This window comes from Corvus cornix, chromosome 2 (assembly GCF_000738735.6).
Source record: "Corvus cornix cornix isolate S_Up_H32 chromosome 2, ASM73873v5, whole genome shotgun sequence".
NCBI classification, from domain to species: domain Eukaryota; kingdom Metazoa; phylum Chordata; class Aves; order Passeriformes; family Corvidae; genus Corvus; species Corvus cornix.
This window is the reverse complement of record NC_046333.1, coordinates 54,395,190-54,411,925: the sequence shown is the minus strand read 5'-3', so window position 1 is coordinate 54,411,925 and position 16,736 is coordinate 54,395,190. Positions and strand designations below refer to the sequence as shown.

General features: G+C 40.1%; 1 long non-coding RNA gene across 1 annotated transcript in view; it reads right to left on the bottom strand.

Annotated features, from left to right (window-relative positions):
- Positions 1 to 16,736, bottom strand: part of LOC104689157 — a 102,536-nt gene continuing 85,800 nt past the window's right edge. The window contains exons 2-3 of the long non-coding RNA XR_751747.4: positions 7,960 to 8,024; positions 1 to 3,871 (exon numbers count right to left, since the gene is read on the bottom strand). This is a non-coding gene — a long non-coding RNA (uncharacterized LOC104689157). The remainder of the gene's footprint in view (positions 3,872 to 7,959; positions 8,025 to 16,736) is intronic.

Sequence of the window (16,736 nt, the reverse complement as noted above, 5' to 3'; positions counted from 1 at the left end):
AAGCAGGATTTTGCTCCTGAATTCCTGGGAATTTCCCACCTAAGCTAAGAGCCCTCCTTTTGTCTCTCAAGTTACTCATTAGAAGCAGGCTCATGCCTCATTTAAAGAACAACAAATGGAGGAGGCAGATCAACATTTCTTTCTGCATTTCTTTTTACCTGCAATTTGGGAACAGCTTTGGTTAAATTCAGGTTAGTGTCCTCCACAGGCACATTCAAATCAATATAAGGGTGTCCAGTATATTTGTAGATGGAGAAAAGAGTGAGAATTGCTCTGGTAGAATTTGTTCTCTTTACAAGTTAGAAATACTGGCCTTTTCTACTACTTTAGGTTGGGCAGTTCTCTCCTCCAACTGGTGGCTTTTAGGACTTTATTCCCAGGGGCTGAGCAGCTACTTTTAACTGCTTTAATTTTTCTGAGCAACTAAGGCCCTACCCTCTTTGAACCCTACCCCTCAACTCAGGGTAATAAACCCATGTAGGCAGCCAGATACTTAACTACCAGGCACAGCAAATACTCATCTCAGAAGTCCTTTTTAGATCTCAGCCAAACCTTTCTTCCCTTTTCTGTTATTCGTGTTACAATTATTCCTTCTTCCTGCCCTCCAGTCTCTTTGAAAGGATTTGTTTGATTATTAGCTACATTTTTCTACTTTAAGTTTGCAGGTGGGTTTGACTCAACACAGGCAGATGCCAGGAAAAATCACTTCAGTCGGGTGCAGAGCTCAAGGTAGTGACAGGAGATCTCATCCCCAGTCAGCACCGTAATCCACTGGCACCAGCAAAGCAGCTGCTGACACAAAAACCCCCATGCCCATATCCATGAAAGCAGTGGCCATGTTCTAGTCCTCCTGGTGGGAAGCTATGGGCGCAGCTCTCTGGGGCTTCTTGGAGGAAGCTGGTTGGACTCCAAGTCCTTGCTTAGTTGGTCCTGGGACAAAAACAGCTATATCTTGTCCTGCCCCAATTCAGACACAGCTGCTATCACCAGAGCTGGTGGTAAAATTCCTAACTTCTTTCATACTTTCTTCATGCAAGGGTTATCTTTGGTTCTATGAATATTTTATTGGCATGCCCACGTTCCCCAGAAATTTCAGGCTCCTTTATTTTTGTTTTCTTGTTTGCTTCACTAGGGAATAAGAGGGCCAGACACCAGGCATTTAAATTAGGATTATGCTGTTCAATCCTTCTATAGTGTGATGAAGTTATCATGGCCAGCTCTGTGCAGTTATCGCCCTTCTGACCTTTAGGGTCCATATCGGTTTTGATCTGGCACTGCAGCAATGAACTTTCTTTGTTTCCTTTATGGGCAGGATGGCATGTGCCTCCAGAGACAGAATGACCCCGAAGGAGAGACACAGTGGGACCTGTGGGGGAAGCAGTGGCAAGAACATTTGCCATCCATGTTTTATCCCACTGCTTGGCCTTGTGCTGCTGCCAGAAGCTGTGTGGCTCAGGTCAGAGCAGACTGCAGGAAAACAGTAAGAAGAAAACAAAGTAGTATTTCCTTTTTGAGTTACGGAATAGTAAAAACAACAGCATGCAGCTACTTGTCCTGCTCTGTGAAATGAATAAAGGTGACTTAGGACTAAGTGACTTAAGACTAAAGGTGACTAATGACTAAGGACAAATAACTTCAGTCCCCAATTTTCCATCCTCATTTGATCCTGGATATTAAATGAGATGGAAGATTAAACTGGGTAGATTTTTTGCATTGTGTGCAGCTGACAGAGCATAACAGATGAAGGTCTGTAAGTGCGGTGGAGCCAGAAGATTTCCATGTTGCTGTACCGTGCAGCCACAAGTCATCTACTTCAAATTACTCACTTCATGAGATGTACCGAGGTGGGGGAATTCAGAGACTCCAGCTGACAAGAGATGAAGAAACAGGCTCATTTCTTCCCCAGGCAGAATGTTTATTATGTTTCTCTCACTTTGTTCTTTGAATCAATATTTCTTCACAGTTTTTAAACTACACATCTTTGTAAATTCATGGCTTCCCACAATGTTATTAATTTCAGTTTGAGAGGATTGAAAGAGCAAGGGCACAATTAATTACACAGTATGAAATAGTTAGATTTAACAGGAAACTGTAAAGCTTTATTTTTCTAAGTGTTTCTCAACTTCAGCACTAAGTGAAAGTGTAAAGCAAAAGAGGCTGGACTTTTTAAATGTCAAAGTAATTTTGGCCTATCTCTGGCCCTTCCATTTGCTACATTAAAGCAGCCCTGTTATTCTGTAAACTTTATAGGCTCAGTTGGAATACAACACAGCATTTGCCAGGACAGCTTTAAGGGTAGACAAAGCTGCCTACACTAAGAAGGAGCTAGATGCAGAAAAAGAAAGAAAAGGCAAATTTGCAAATATAAAACATTATTTGCCAACAGAGTTCCCTGATCAAATTGTCCAGGAAGTGTAATATAATCCTTCAAGTATTTTTTCAGAGGGTGAAGAAACCCATGGGGGAGGACATGAAAATGTCCTTTTTTCTGACATAAAAGAGGTGAAGTGTGGCACCACCTTCTGCTGCTATTCTATTTGAGGCGGCCTTTGGCAGCTGATGGGCAAGGGGGCTGGTGGGAGCAGATCTGCTAACCCTGCAGAGCAGAGGGCAACACACCTCAACACGCCTGCTGCTATAGAAAAACCTTGCCTCTACAAGCAAGTAGTTTTGGAATAGCTTTAGAGGGTTTTTGCTCCAAATAAACTGCCTTGCAGCCATATGTAAAAGTTAGGGGATTTTTTGTTCTCACTTTTAGTTTTAAACGGGCTGGTGTTTTATCCCACATCAACTGCAAATTGGACTAAAACAACTGTTCTGAGTTTTTTATCCGATTTATTTTATCTTTGCAGTTACTACCCTGTAGAGAAGCATTGCCATTTTAGGTTTCTAGTTCCTGAAAACTGCAGTCTTGGAAGCTGGAATCTTTTAAATGGAAAGCAAGACAGAAATGACAGTGGTACACAATGAAAGAATAATTTCTGGGACCAGATATTCAAGTCTCTTTAGTTCTGGCTCAAGCAAGCAAATTAAGGTAAAACCTAGAGGGACAAATATACTGCACAGATCAGCTTGGAAAGCATCCTTTTATAGAAACAAACAGGGAAGTAAAACAGTGCTTTAAAAGTGCATTAAGTATACTTTATTCCTCAGTTCAGAGTTAATTCAAGCAATAAACTCACAGATTTCGCACAAGTTAAAGCTTCCTACAAATCTCACAACTGAGTTCCCAAATGAACCTCAGGGGAAGCTTTTATAATGATAACTCCCTTCCCCCACCTCCAAGACGACCTGGAAATGCTTAAAGAATTGTGCTCCTGTCCTAAGACTTTTTTTTATTGTTATTACCTGTGTTTTTCTCTGAACCAGGTATATAAAAGAGAGGGGATTTCCCCTTCCACCAATTAAAACTCAAATCTCACCTCTCCTTTCTTCCCCCACAACAAGAAGTTAACCCCTGCTGAGCTTTTTCCCCTAAGGCATCTATAAAGCTTCACAGGTGAGCTTGCTGCAGTAAATAGAATGAATCAGCCCCAGATCTTCTAACAGATAAACACGAATCTTTTATTCTAGCCACCTGGCTTTGGACTTATCAGACAAGAAAATGGCAGTGGTTTGAGTTAGGTGGATTTTCTTCTCTTTTGCAATATTCTTCCTTTTGTATTTTCTTTCCTTTAGCAAGCACTCTTGGGAGAAAATGTGCTTTGGAACATCTTCAAGCTGGGATTTTTCTTTCTGAAAAGCCACATTGTGATGCTTTTTGTTGGAGGAAGTTACCTTGTTTTCTCTAGGCTCAGTCTCTCAAAGTCTTTCAGTTGTGTCAGAACTCTTATTTCACCAAGTCCTTGAAATATGGATGAGTTTGTCACACCTGGACAGAAGTAGTATGAAAATATTTTCATTAAAGTAAAGATTTAATTGTAATTACATCTAGTTCTTATACCTTAGGGAAAATGAAAAGCTTTGTGTGGTTTTACAGGTAAACTTGTCTTGTCTCCCTGTGGTTTTGACCATAAGAATGTAGAGTCAAGAACTGTAATAGTTCACTAAAATATTTTCTATCCTAGATGTGCATGAATCATATAATTGTTTGTCTAATGAAGCACTTAAGAATAACTAGAAGAAATGAAATGCATTAAGGTGTTTAACAGAACAGGCCATTGCGCCAAATTGCTTCAAATTTTTATGATTGTTTTCAAGGAGGGAGTAAAGTGAGAGGATGACAAGTCAATTCTCCAGTTCAATTTCCACCTCTTCACTGATTTCATGTTATAAGTAAGTGTTTTATAGGGCTGCTTTCAATTTATTTTCTGGTCCTGGCAGAGGGTACTGTCCTGTTGCCTTTAAATTTCACCCTTCTCTCTTACCTTAAATGCTTTCAGAAGAAAACCCTCAACTAAAGTTGAGTCCTCTTTTTTTGAGTACTTCTAAGAAGTATTTCTCAGTAAAACCACTTGTTTAAAATTTTTAACATTAATTTTTTGGGCACTGCTGCTACCCACAATTTTTTCTAAGCCTATCACTGGGGAAATAATAAGGTGTCTGTGTTTTGAGGCTTTAAAGGGTGTGCCTTTTGTCTGCTGTTTTTTCACTTTCTTCACTCTAAAGGGATTGGTCTTTCTGCAAAAAAACCCTTACAGAAGCATTTATCATCAGTCCCATGTGCAGTGTGGGTATTCATACCAGATAGCAGCATAGATACACTAGCTAGAGTTCATCTTGGGTTAAATTCTGGGAAAGCCACAGGAGAACAGGCCTCTATTTAACCGGCATTTTGTATCTGCAAGGGCGGTTGTGCTGCTGAAATCCAGGCAGGGTAAGTGTGTTCAGAGGACTGCGATATTAACTGATCCACTGCTGAATTTATAATGGCCATCGGTGGTTTATTGGTTTTGTTGTGCTTCTTAACCATTATGATATATTTAGGGGCATTACTATATGTGTTTGTTGAAATCTTTCTTCTCAAGAGCTGCAATTTGTATTCAGTCCCTACCTGTGAATTATTCCCTGGAAAAGGAATGTTAATTGTGTTGACGACAATAGGTGCCAGTATGTATTTACATAAATAAACATTATTATTTTATGCATAAAGCATTTTTTTAAAGCAATTTTCTTTCTCTTCGAATTGAAGAGAAATATTGTCTCATTTTCTTACTTGGTGACTTAGAGTAAATAATTTATCTACATTGCATTTTGTGCAGAAAGAAAGATGGGCAGAGAAATAGCTATATTATTTGTAATAAATGAGAATGAAAAGTAATTAGTGAAACAGGACAACTTAGAGGATTGGTAATAGAATCCAGAGCCTTTTCTCTTCCAGGTGTTCAGACTCTGGGTAATGAACATGTCATAAATACCTCCCTGGCAAGGTCAGCAGTTTCAATGAGGTTGTGTCAAGAGTGGCAGGAAGGCGTTCATGCATGAACACTGGTCACTGGGAGCCCCACACCCCTTGTCTGTCACAGAAGGGTGAAGACCAGGCTGTGTTATTTAGGTCAACTCCAGCCCCGTTGCCATGGGACCTTCTGCCAGGGGAAGCTGTCACCCTGTGCCCTGGCATGGGCTGCAGCTGTTTGTGGTAGCTGTCCTGAGAGGACCTCCTGGGCCATAGCACTTGCTGTGTTTGCTGTGTGACCTGTGCTGGGTGTTCTTTACCTCTGTGGTTGTGCCTAAAATGCAACAGCAAAGGGTCCCTACCAGGCTTATGTGCTGGAAGAAGCAAATTATGGCCTATTTGAGGCAGGAGATGTACACTAGTTGGCTGTGCTAATTCTGGCATCACACTGTAAAACTCACAGTCAAACACCACACTTGCTAACCTCAATCCATACTCTTCCTCACTGTAGAGGAGCAGGGCTGGATCTTGGGTATGCCTTTTCTGTTTGAGGGCAAAGATGCTCACAGACTTGCTTAGAAAAAAGACATAATCTTTATTTAACAAGGAGTTCATATTAACATCATTAGCAGTGTAGCTCTTGTTTTGAGCCTTTGAAAGCAGCGAACAACTTGGTCAGCAGGCCATGTCCAGCACTAAAGAGAATTAATTCCTCGTTTTATTTATATGGGAAATACAGTCTATGCAGTTTCTTAGCACTCCTCAGAGCTGTGAGGGGAAATAATGCTTGGACCTTAGCTGCATACACCTTTAAGTATTTCTAATTGAAAACCACAAAGCATTGTTTTCTCTTCGAGAATCAGTTCCCACTTTGGATTTAGGAAAGAATGCAACACTGAGATAATCTCACTTTTCCCATCATCATCCTTTCATTCTTCTCTACTCCCCTCGGCTCCTGAGACACAAGGTGACATATCCAAGTACTTGTCCTTCAACAGATTCTTCAGCAAGCAACAGAGCAGAAAGCCCTAATATCTATTCATTTGTAACCTGTCATTCTTAAAGTATTAAGGACAATTGACGTCACATGTCTCAGGTAATTAGAATAGTCAGCCTTTGCTCCACATTTTTAAAGTAAGTGTCTCAAACTCTTAATCAGTACATTTATTGATGTCTTTCAACATATCTGTTTCTTGTCAAGTGTGTGTTAGATTTTTAAAAAATCTTGCATACTGAATTGTGGAGGAGAATTATATTAAAACCCCCTTTCTATTGCTTTTGTAATTAAATAAAATATATTAGTGACAACGTGGTATTTTCCACATTCAGAGTAATCAATCTCTTTTTAATATGGAAAACTGCTCGAAAGCAAATTAATAAACATAAATGTCAGGAGTTACATTTACACAAATGTTTTAGTACTTGTTTTCCTGAGTTTATATTTCCACATCAAGCAATATTAACTATGATAATAGCTAATACCATTTTACAAGCTCTAAGGGGCTCATTAAAAAAGGCTGTTGGATTTCTTCAGCTGTTAGTGATCTTAGCAAGAAAAAGCAGCCATTCTTCACCCCAGAAACCCAAGTCCTAACTTTGGTCACTAACACAGGCTTATGTGATTTTTGTTAGCTACAGGTTCATTTTGTTAGCTTTGGGAGGCCTCTAGGACAGGTACACCAAAGTTCAGTGCCCTCTTGCAGCTCAAGCAGTCTCAGCAGACAGTGCTCTCCTGGTACAGCAGGTCGGTATGTGTGAGAAGAACAGTCTTTAGGATTTGATAGGGTGTTGCCTTTATTCTATGGCTATGGCTATAGCAGCTTATCCACAAACAGGTTTCTGAGGCTCACTGTCACATTGCTCATTTCAGCTGACCTTTTCCAGACACTGTTCCCTGGCACCCCTTAACCAACGAACAGGCAAGTCTCTCAATAGCTGTACTATTGTTTTGGTCTGTCTATGCTTTAGAGCAGAGGTTACTCAAACCATTCTGCAAACGAATCTCAGTCTGACTTCATGTATGGGACAGAAGGAATACAAAAGCAATTTGGAGTGGGTTTGGACATGAAGATGGAGTGGGAAAGCAGTTTGAGCAGCAGGAGATTCAGGTCTTTCATTGCCACACTTTTCCTCTGTTAGTCACAGCACAGCACAAGCAGAAGAATCTTTCCACAGCAGGGATTTTGCATGAAGAACTGCAACAATGAAGTCAGAACAGTACAAAGAGTAAAGGTGATCTCTCCATTTCTTTGCCAGTGTTTGCCCTTGTGTACTCCACTCTCCAAGACTTTCTGCCTTAGGATGTGGTATATTTCAGTCCCATTAAGGGACTAGTTTGAACTCTTAAACTGAGAATCTTGTCTTTTAGTTCAGGTATTTCTTTTTTTTCCAAATTTGACAATAAATTAATAACAAAGGATAGAGAGGAATATATAGTGATAAAACAAAAATTTAGGGATAGCCTGATGTTGTCACCATCTCCTAGATGTCTCTCAACCACAGGATCTTACCCTGTGGAATAAGCATTGTAGAAAGACTGAGAACAACATGTAGACATAGATCCCTTAAATGGAATTTGTGCAGATTATTTGCAGATCCAGCTTGATGGAAGAAAAAGGGGTTACCTCCAGTAGCTCTTCCTTTCTTTGGCACTCTCTTGCCTGTACATCATCTTCTTCAGTTGTGCAGGCTATAGTGACAAGAAAAACAGGAGAGAAATTCAAGTGGATGGCGTGAAATCCAACCTGAGCCTTAGTGCATGCCCCGCTCCCATGGGAAAGCTGCTTGCTTATAATAAGAGAGCTCTTTATATGTAAGGGCTGGGCACATGATTCACTACAGGAGATACAAAGGAATATGTTTGAAGTATGCTTATCAAGAGTTCCCCTTCTGGTGAATTTTTCCTCTCTTTCCTTCATCTAATTTCTCTTTAGGACTTGGATTAAGTTAGAACAGGACTGTGAGAATGCAGGGGAGAACTCCTTACTGAGGAATCTGTGCCTGCCGTGCAAGCAAGTGTATGACAGAATACACTGCAGGCCTCAAATGAACCCCCAGGTTCATCAAAGAGTGGAAGATCCATGGGGTGTAAGGCAGCTGGAAGTGTGGTAAGTGCTGTGAGTGCTTGCTCTTTCAAAACGTGTGTGTTTGTGTCTCTCTTTGCTGAGCAGAATAACCTGATCACAGACAGACCATTAGGTCTGTCCAAGCAGCACAGCATTGTGGTTGTTTTGTAGTAATGACAGCTCTCCAGTTCCAAAAAGCAAAATGAAGTCTTCCTGTGGGTGGTTATCTCCATCAGCCACAGAGATATATCTCAGTACCGCAGTATGTTGGGGACCAAAGTGATTCTGAATTGTAAACTTCAATGGCTATTTATTCATAATGGAGGAATTCTCTGATTTACCTTACCTCTCCTTTCCTTAAGAAAGCCCTTGTTTGGAGATGAGACAAACAGCTTTCCTTAAGAAATTAATTGGATCCGCACATACATAATAGTTTCTCCTTTTTGTAACATATTACTCAACATGGAATAATTAGGAATGGAAAGGTTGCACTGAGCAGCAGAAGGACAATACTTACCTCCCACTGAATCATTTCTGCCTCTTTAAAGGATTCATTTCCCAATTACTAAATTTTGAACATAATATTTAACCTTCACCTTCTTTAGTTTGCATGCACTTTAAATATGCCTGATAATTAAGAACTGTTGCTGCATTTTGAAAGTACAGGGCCCCATTCTGGAAATCATTGCTGTTACAAATTATCTCAGAGAGATAATTGATATAAAAATAACTGTGATTTTAGTATACTGACGATTGGATTTAGAGTGTTACCTTCATTCATTTCACTGGAAAGTCCCTACCTGCATCCCTCTGAATGCTTTGAAATTATTTTCTGCGGGTATCTAAACATGCACAAAGTGATGTATTGCTATGTTTATCGCTCTGTTAGTTCACCAAGATACACTTCAGCTGAGCTGCAAACTCAAAATCTTGCCATAGGAGAAGATAATTGACTTGTGCTTTTGTGGCTTATGGTGTCACCAAACCCTTCGACACAATTCCAGCTCTCTCTTGAATGGATGTTAATCTATTCTTACTCTAACTGTTGATTTAATGTTGATATAATATCTATCTATACTTTTCTTTCCCAAGAAGACACTTTAAAATTCAGTTATGATAGTAAATATTGTTTCAACTTGAGACTTTGTGACTCCATGGAAAGTAACATCTGAGTGAATTTTTTTATAGATTTTGGCTTTCTAAAACATACAATATTTTATCAAGAGGAAAAATATTGATACTGGCTCTGTTCAAACTTTTATTTCAGGATTGGGACAAAAGAAACTTGATTTCATAAAAATGTCTAGTGCAATTTTATCATCTATTAAAAGCCATAAAATATATCTAGATTATAAAGAGTATAATAATATATGTAATCTATATATAATCTATAATAATTTATATCTAGATTATTAATATATATCTAGGTTACACTTTTTCAAAACTGAGATTGCATAGACTGGATCTCTTTTTCTTCAGTTACATAGCAACAAAAATGAGCTATTACGTGCACTACATCTCGTCAAAGTTCAGAATGAAATTGCTCTGAATCCCAGAACTAAAAAGGGGCCAAAATGGAAGCCAGAGAGTCAGGCCTTAGCTTTACCCCAGTATGAGTCTGTTGACTTAACAGCAGCTCAAAGCTTTAGAGAATGGGCTCCCCCCCAGGCAGGAGCTTTTTCACATAGAATTTAGGAAGGAGGTAGGATGGGAGTTTGAAACCTTCCTTCTTGGTTAGAGAACTGGCTGTGTTTGAAGTTAAAAGGGACACTGTTCTTCACTCCTGATCTAGACGGCTCCTGAGTAGAGCAACCAGGTGTAAGATTTTAACTCAAGATGGCAGAAAGCAAGCAGGAGCAATTGCTATCCTAACTTAACTCCTCACCCCCTCTCAACTGGTGAGTATCTCTGAAGCAGAGATGGGAAGAAGTTACAGTGCCAGGTCTGAATCTGAGCTTTATTTGGCCCAGAAATAGATTTAAGGCTAAAATATAATATTGTCCCTTTGACCAACCACAGGTGGTATGGTAAAAATGAGCTATGGTATGTTACAGTTCACGTTCTTGCTGGGGCAGATCCAGCTTGGATGTCTAGAAAGCACAAAGCACACTGGAGCTGTAGCCACAACAAATAATGAGTGGGTTGGTGTGAACATTTTTATCTGCAGTATGTATTAATTGTTCTTTACTTCCTGACAGGAGAAGATGAGCACAGCTGAAAAGAGAGGAATGTTAGAGTATGCCTGGGGAAATGCAGAAAGCTGAAAGGCAAGGCCTTGTGCTCTTAATAACCATTATAATAAATTAGCATATGCTACAAATAATGCATCAGAAAAAAGAAAAAAAGAAGCTGTCTTGTAAAGCAGGACATAATTCTGCGACATGTCTACTCTCTCTAGATAAAGGTTTGAATGGTTTTCCCAAGAAGAAGCTTTATGCAAATGCATACTGTCATGTGAATCAGATTAAGGGAAGAAAGACTATTTATGCATGAAATCCAAACATGTTTCTGGGGAAAGGAGAAAAGAAATAAACTCTTTCTTTCACCTCAAATACAATATATGTGCAATGATTAAAAAGAAATGAATGTGTCACTTCTATTACTGACACTAAGTGATTTCCCACTAACAATTAGCATGAATCATAGTGATAAAAAACTGAGATGGAAAAGATCTATTAGAACACCCAGTCCACCTCCCTGTAAGTACAGGAATCTCCCTGACAATTTCTACATGAAGCGGTTCACTGCTCAATACTTCCATGTTTTCATCAGTGCCACTTCACGTAGGCATTTGCTAAGATGACTTTACAACTTCAACATCTGTTCTTCACCTGAAAAAAAGAATTACATCAATTTTGATCTTCCAGAACAACATCCTTCTGGAGAGACTTGTGGTCTTGGAACTTTAAATATAATGGGTTGTCTTTGCTTTCATGAGCCACAGAAGACGTACAAATTGTTCCTGTATTCAACACCAGCATAGAAAGCAAGCAAAAGAAGACACTTGGCTACAGTGAAATAAAATATTGTAGCCAAAGAATTTTGGGTAACACAAAACTGGACTCCAATCAGTGGAAGAGGCGCGCATGGAGGTGTTCGTGGTTGCCAGGTTTTGGGGCTTGTCCTATGCCATGTTTACCCAGAGGGTATAGCCCCCAGAATAATTTGTTCCTGCTCCCTTTTCTCCCCTACCGGTCCCTTCTGCTGGTCTGCGTGGGAATCAATGACACACATCTGACTGTGCTAGCTCTGCTCCCATCGAGGATCTCTCAAGCAGAGGGCATCTCTCAGTCAGCAGCAGAACATCAGGGCTATGGACCACAGTCTAGCTCTGTAACCAGTGGGCCAAGCTTCAATATCAATTTAGGATCAAGTTGGGCACTAATTTCTTTTTTAATAGTGTAATAGAGATATACCATTAGAAACAGAATTGTCTTGGAGTGCCTTTGAAGGTAGACAGTGTCTGAAGCAAGCCTGGAAGATAACTCACAGCTTGGCTTGAAAGTCCAGGCAATTGGGTTCATTTCATTGCAATCTCAGTGTACCCGCACTAACTGCTTTTTTATCTGAATCTGTTGGTGTTTACACCAGTGTGGTTCTGTAGGCATATTCCATGCACTTGGAAACTGCCTGACCAGATTTGTAGCTGACGTCTATTGACTTTTCCCCACTAATTTCCACAGAAAATAATGTGTCATCCTGAGCATTTTGCATGAAACTGAGATGCTAGGCTGGACAATTTGCTGGTCATTCTCAGGCACATCATTACAGTATGATTCAGTTCCTATCAAAGTTGACTGGAAAACTGTCTGCTGATGCCAGGGGCTGCTGAATAGATCCTGCGGAAGTAAAGGCTGCAAACAAGTGTGGAGATAGACAGCCAAATGCTTTTGTAAGAGGTTTTTGTCTTTAAAAAGCTGTGTTTCAGATGTGTGGGGATTCTGTGTTTGTGGCATCCTCCCACATCCCTGCAGAGGCAGCAGCTCCTGTGCAGGAGCTGTTTCTGTCCCAGGAAAGGAGGAACGAAACAAGACCCCTGCATGGGTAACATCAACTACAAGTTTTGCTTTGCTGCCTGTGGCTGAACAGAATTCATGTATATGGAGCCTGGAACAAATGTGAAGGCTGATCAGATGATCCCAGGTAGATAGATTTTTAAAGGATATTGCTCCTCTGAAATGCGTCAATTTGCCCCAAGTGAGCTAAAGTAATTTAGATAAAATTGATCTGCTCATGGCTTTTCTGATTGCTTGTAATGATTTTTCTGGATTACAATGACCTTTAAGTATTACTTGTAACAGCAGCTCTTACAAAATTTTCAGGCAGAAATCCGATTTACTTTTTATTTAAAATAGATAATGGGCATTTAAAAATAAGAGTTCCCCAGTCCTGGCACAGACCCACTCATGGGTGTCCTGATATGTAATTCAGCACAGATCATTTTAAAAACAAGAAGTTTGCTGAACAAATATAAGCTTCCCTCAGCCCAGCATGTCTGTCCCCATGGACCAATGAACTTCCCTGTGACTCAAGATAATTTTAATTCTGCTCTGGACTTTTTCCAGGAAATCAGTAATAATTACTAATTGTATTTTTGTAGGCTAAATGAAAGGATGCATTCTTTCTTGAAATTCTCCCTTAGCTTTTGCAATTAATTATGTTCCTCTTTTGTGTGATTAATCTTTGTCTCTGTATTACAACTTCACTTAATCAAATAGTACTGTGTAGCATGCCAAGGGTTCTTAAGTGTAAAATATTTTCTCCTATTTTAGTGTCATTTTTTTTCTTTTCCGTGCTACTCATATCTCTGCTAAACTTTTATCAACGTGATGGTTTATTAAAGAACTAAAGAGTTTTAAAATCATCAGGGGAAATTTGCATGAGATTATTGTGTCTTGGCAAAGCCCCCCTGCCATGTGTGGAGCTACAAACAGATTTTTGCCAGCTGAGGATATGTCCTTACATCACCAACACATATTAAGGCAGTTTTCTGATAAAACTATTTCAACAGAAGGTCAGTCAAAACCCCTAAATTACCTCAGGTTTTATTTTTAAGCCTTTGCTACATGAAATATAGTAAAAGAGACTTACTTGACCACCTCAAATTATATATTAAAATTATCCTCTTGCAAAATGCCCACATTAGAAATGTCAGACAGACAGGAGCTGGTTTTGAGTGGTTTAGAAAAAGTCTTAAACACTTAGATTGGTATGCAATTTTGTGGCAAATCTTACTTCTTCCTTTGCAGTCAGGGAAAGTTTTTTTCCATGGTAAAAGTGGAGCATGTCTGTCATTTCAGCCTAGCATGACTGCAATATGGCCAGTATTAAAAGTCAGGAGGCTGGTTTGCACAGAGCGAGGTTCTTACTTTAAAATAAATCACTTTCTCTTCCAGTTTCTTATTTTTTAGGGTGCGCTGGGGTCATATTTCCAAGGGTCCTCCTGTATTAACATGTATAAAAAAGCAGACAAAATCAACTTCATAAAAGGTGGCAACCTCTTTGCTCCAGGACCTGGGCCTTTTAGTGTAAGGTCTTACCAGCCTTGCAGTGGAAAAAGCCAAACTGGCTGAAACTGCAGGGGAAATGTTGCCCTTTTATCACCACAGTGGTGTTGGTGGATCTAGGATTATCTGAATATCTGTTCCTATGGAAACCCTCTCTGCCTTGAGCATGGCAGATGATGGGCATTGGCCATTTAAACTCCAGCAACGTGGGCTGGGCTGGAGTGCAGGACAGCGTCAGCTGTTCATTAGGAAAGCACTGAAGAGGCTCCTCACCTTGTGTGATGGGATCACTCTCACAGTTTAATAATGAAATAAGTGAAGGCAGTAAATGAAATGTTCTGTGTCAGTGTAACTATAAGTGGTTAGTGAATAGCTAAGATGCTAAAAGACTCAGTGCCATCACTGTAGGATGAGTCAAATATCTTGCTAGCGGGGGCTACAGTGGATTCCTTTGTGAAGCTTTTTACACAGAGTGCCTAATTGCAAGGAGAATAAGCAGACAGAAGAGAAAAAAAAGTAGAATTAATATCTTTCATTAAGCACTTAATAAGTGCTGAAAAGTAGCTTTGAATATTCAGATGACTGACCTGCATCAGCAGAGCATGGAGGTGCATGCTCACCTTCAGCATAGTTGTAATCTCATGGAAATGAAATGAAATGAAATGAAATGAAATGAAATGAAATGAAATGAAATGAAATGATGAAATGAAATGAAATGAAACAAATAAAAGGTAGTGAGGAGTTGTAGGGCCCTACTTGCATGAGTAATGTCATGGATGTGCTTCTTGAACTGGGTCCTTTATGCAAATAATAAGTCACAAATGTGGTAAGGATTTATTTTATGTTCCTTCAAATGAAGATGGGTTGGCTGTATTCAGTATATTAAATCCTTCCTGCTGTTAAGCTTAAAGAAACTGATTCTCTTGTAACATATTTTGATTTGACTACTGTAGCTTCCAAGTGCTATAAAGCACTAGAGTAGTTTGCCTTGGCCTCACACCTAGTTACAGTAGTGCTAACTTTAAAATTGCCGAAGAAACCCACATCTGGAGTCAATTGAGTGAATTTTGACCGGCTTTGGTGGTAATATGCAAGTAATATTTCATCCTCATGTGTATTTCACTCATCTTATAAAAAAGATGCCTCATTCCAAGACTCCTAGACATATTTCTTTGCTGTCTCATATATCAAGAGTATCAGACTAAGCAGACCGCTTAAAACTGGATACGTCCAAACACTCACTTATCCTAAACAACGGCAAATATTTTTGCCAACACTTCCATTTCCTGCAGTGGAAAAAAAATATATAACCCCAAAGCCTGGGCCAGGTTCTGCTTTCCTTGAAATGCATGGCAAATTTGTCAACAAAACACTCTCTGGCTCGGTAGTGGGGGGAGAAGTTTAACAGCTGGAATTAACCAGCAGGAGTAATGTGAAGCAGGCTGACTTTTCGTATTAGGTTTAGCCTAATGCTGGGGTTCAAGGCTGAGCTTGCATTCTGATTTGCCTGTGCCAAAATCACGGAAGCGACATCCAAAACCAGAACCAGAGAACAGCCCCTTTCAGCTCCGGATTTGGCCCAAAGCCAGACCAGGGCTGTGGGCACTGGTCCAGGAATCCAGTGCTGAGACAGCCACAGGCCCCAGATACAATGGCTGGAAACTCCAGTTTTCTACCATCAAAAATATTAGCCTGGTGCACAGAAAGTACTTCTATTTACAAAAATGTTGTAAACATAATTAATTCCCATTTGCGCGGACTCTGCTTCCACGACAGGTTGCAGGAAGATGACCAGCCACATGGGAGACAGGCATTGAACTAAACAAGATCCCAGATTAGTTTTATTCTTCTCTTTTTTTCCTTTTTTTTTTTTAATCTGAAGGGACCACCACTGGTGCAAGGCTCATTTCTTGTAGTGCCTTGAACAGCTATTAAAGGCAATTGTCATGTTGGACCGGCTGAGTTGAAATCCAAGAGTACCATGCTATTGGTGCTCCCAACATTTGCCTCCTCCACCCCTCTCTGACATGAATTTAATGCAGGTGCAGACACAAGCCTAACATAAGGGAGCAATTTTCTGATTCATTCATGTAAGACCCTGAGGGAGAGCAGGAACAAGATGTACAAAGGTAATGTAGCATTGTTAAAAAATTAACTTTGCTTCCATTTTATGGAGACACAGTGCTGTGTTGCTTAGTTACGTGGATCAGGAATTTAACTGTAAACAAGATATTTCACTCTTCATTCCCTAGGGTTTTCAGCTCCATGTGAAAAGCAGTTAGAAATGAGCATCTTTTTGCCAAACCCTTGGGTTGCTTCTTGCCATGACTTGTACCTATTGTGTCTGTTGCTGCTGTTCTAGCAGTGCAGGAAGATGGAGGTGGTGGCATCCATGCTAGCGTGACCACTGTTGGGCTAGAGCCACACTCCCCTCTGAATGCTGCACTTGTTCAGAAATGAGACAGACTGCTTACAACTTCTGTTTTGGTTTTTGTTTGTACAAATCCCGGCTGCACAAGTTCTAGGCATCGGGAGTTTGCCAGCTCGACTGTGCAGTTATTCAAGCCATTGGAAGTGGAAAAGGGGTTAATTATGTCAGTGTATTGTTACATCACTGATGGAAATTCTGGTTTTGCCCTCAGGAACTCCACTGCTGTGTCTGCTCAGAACTGTTAAATATGACAAGGTCACTCACCCTGCTTTAGTAACAATGACTGCTTAACAAATTTGGGTGTTGCATGCATTGTCACTGCTTAACAGGCTCATCCCTGTAAGCACAAGCATTGCCTATGCCTCGTACCCAGCAAACCTCACAGCGAGTCAGATGTT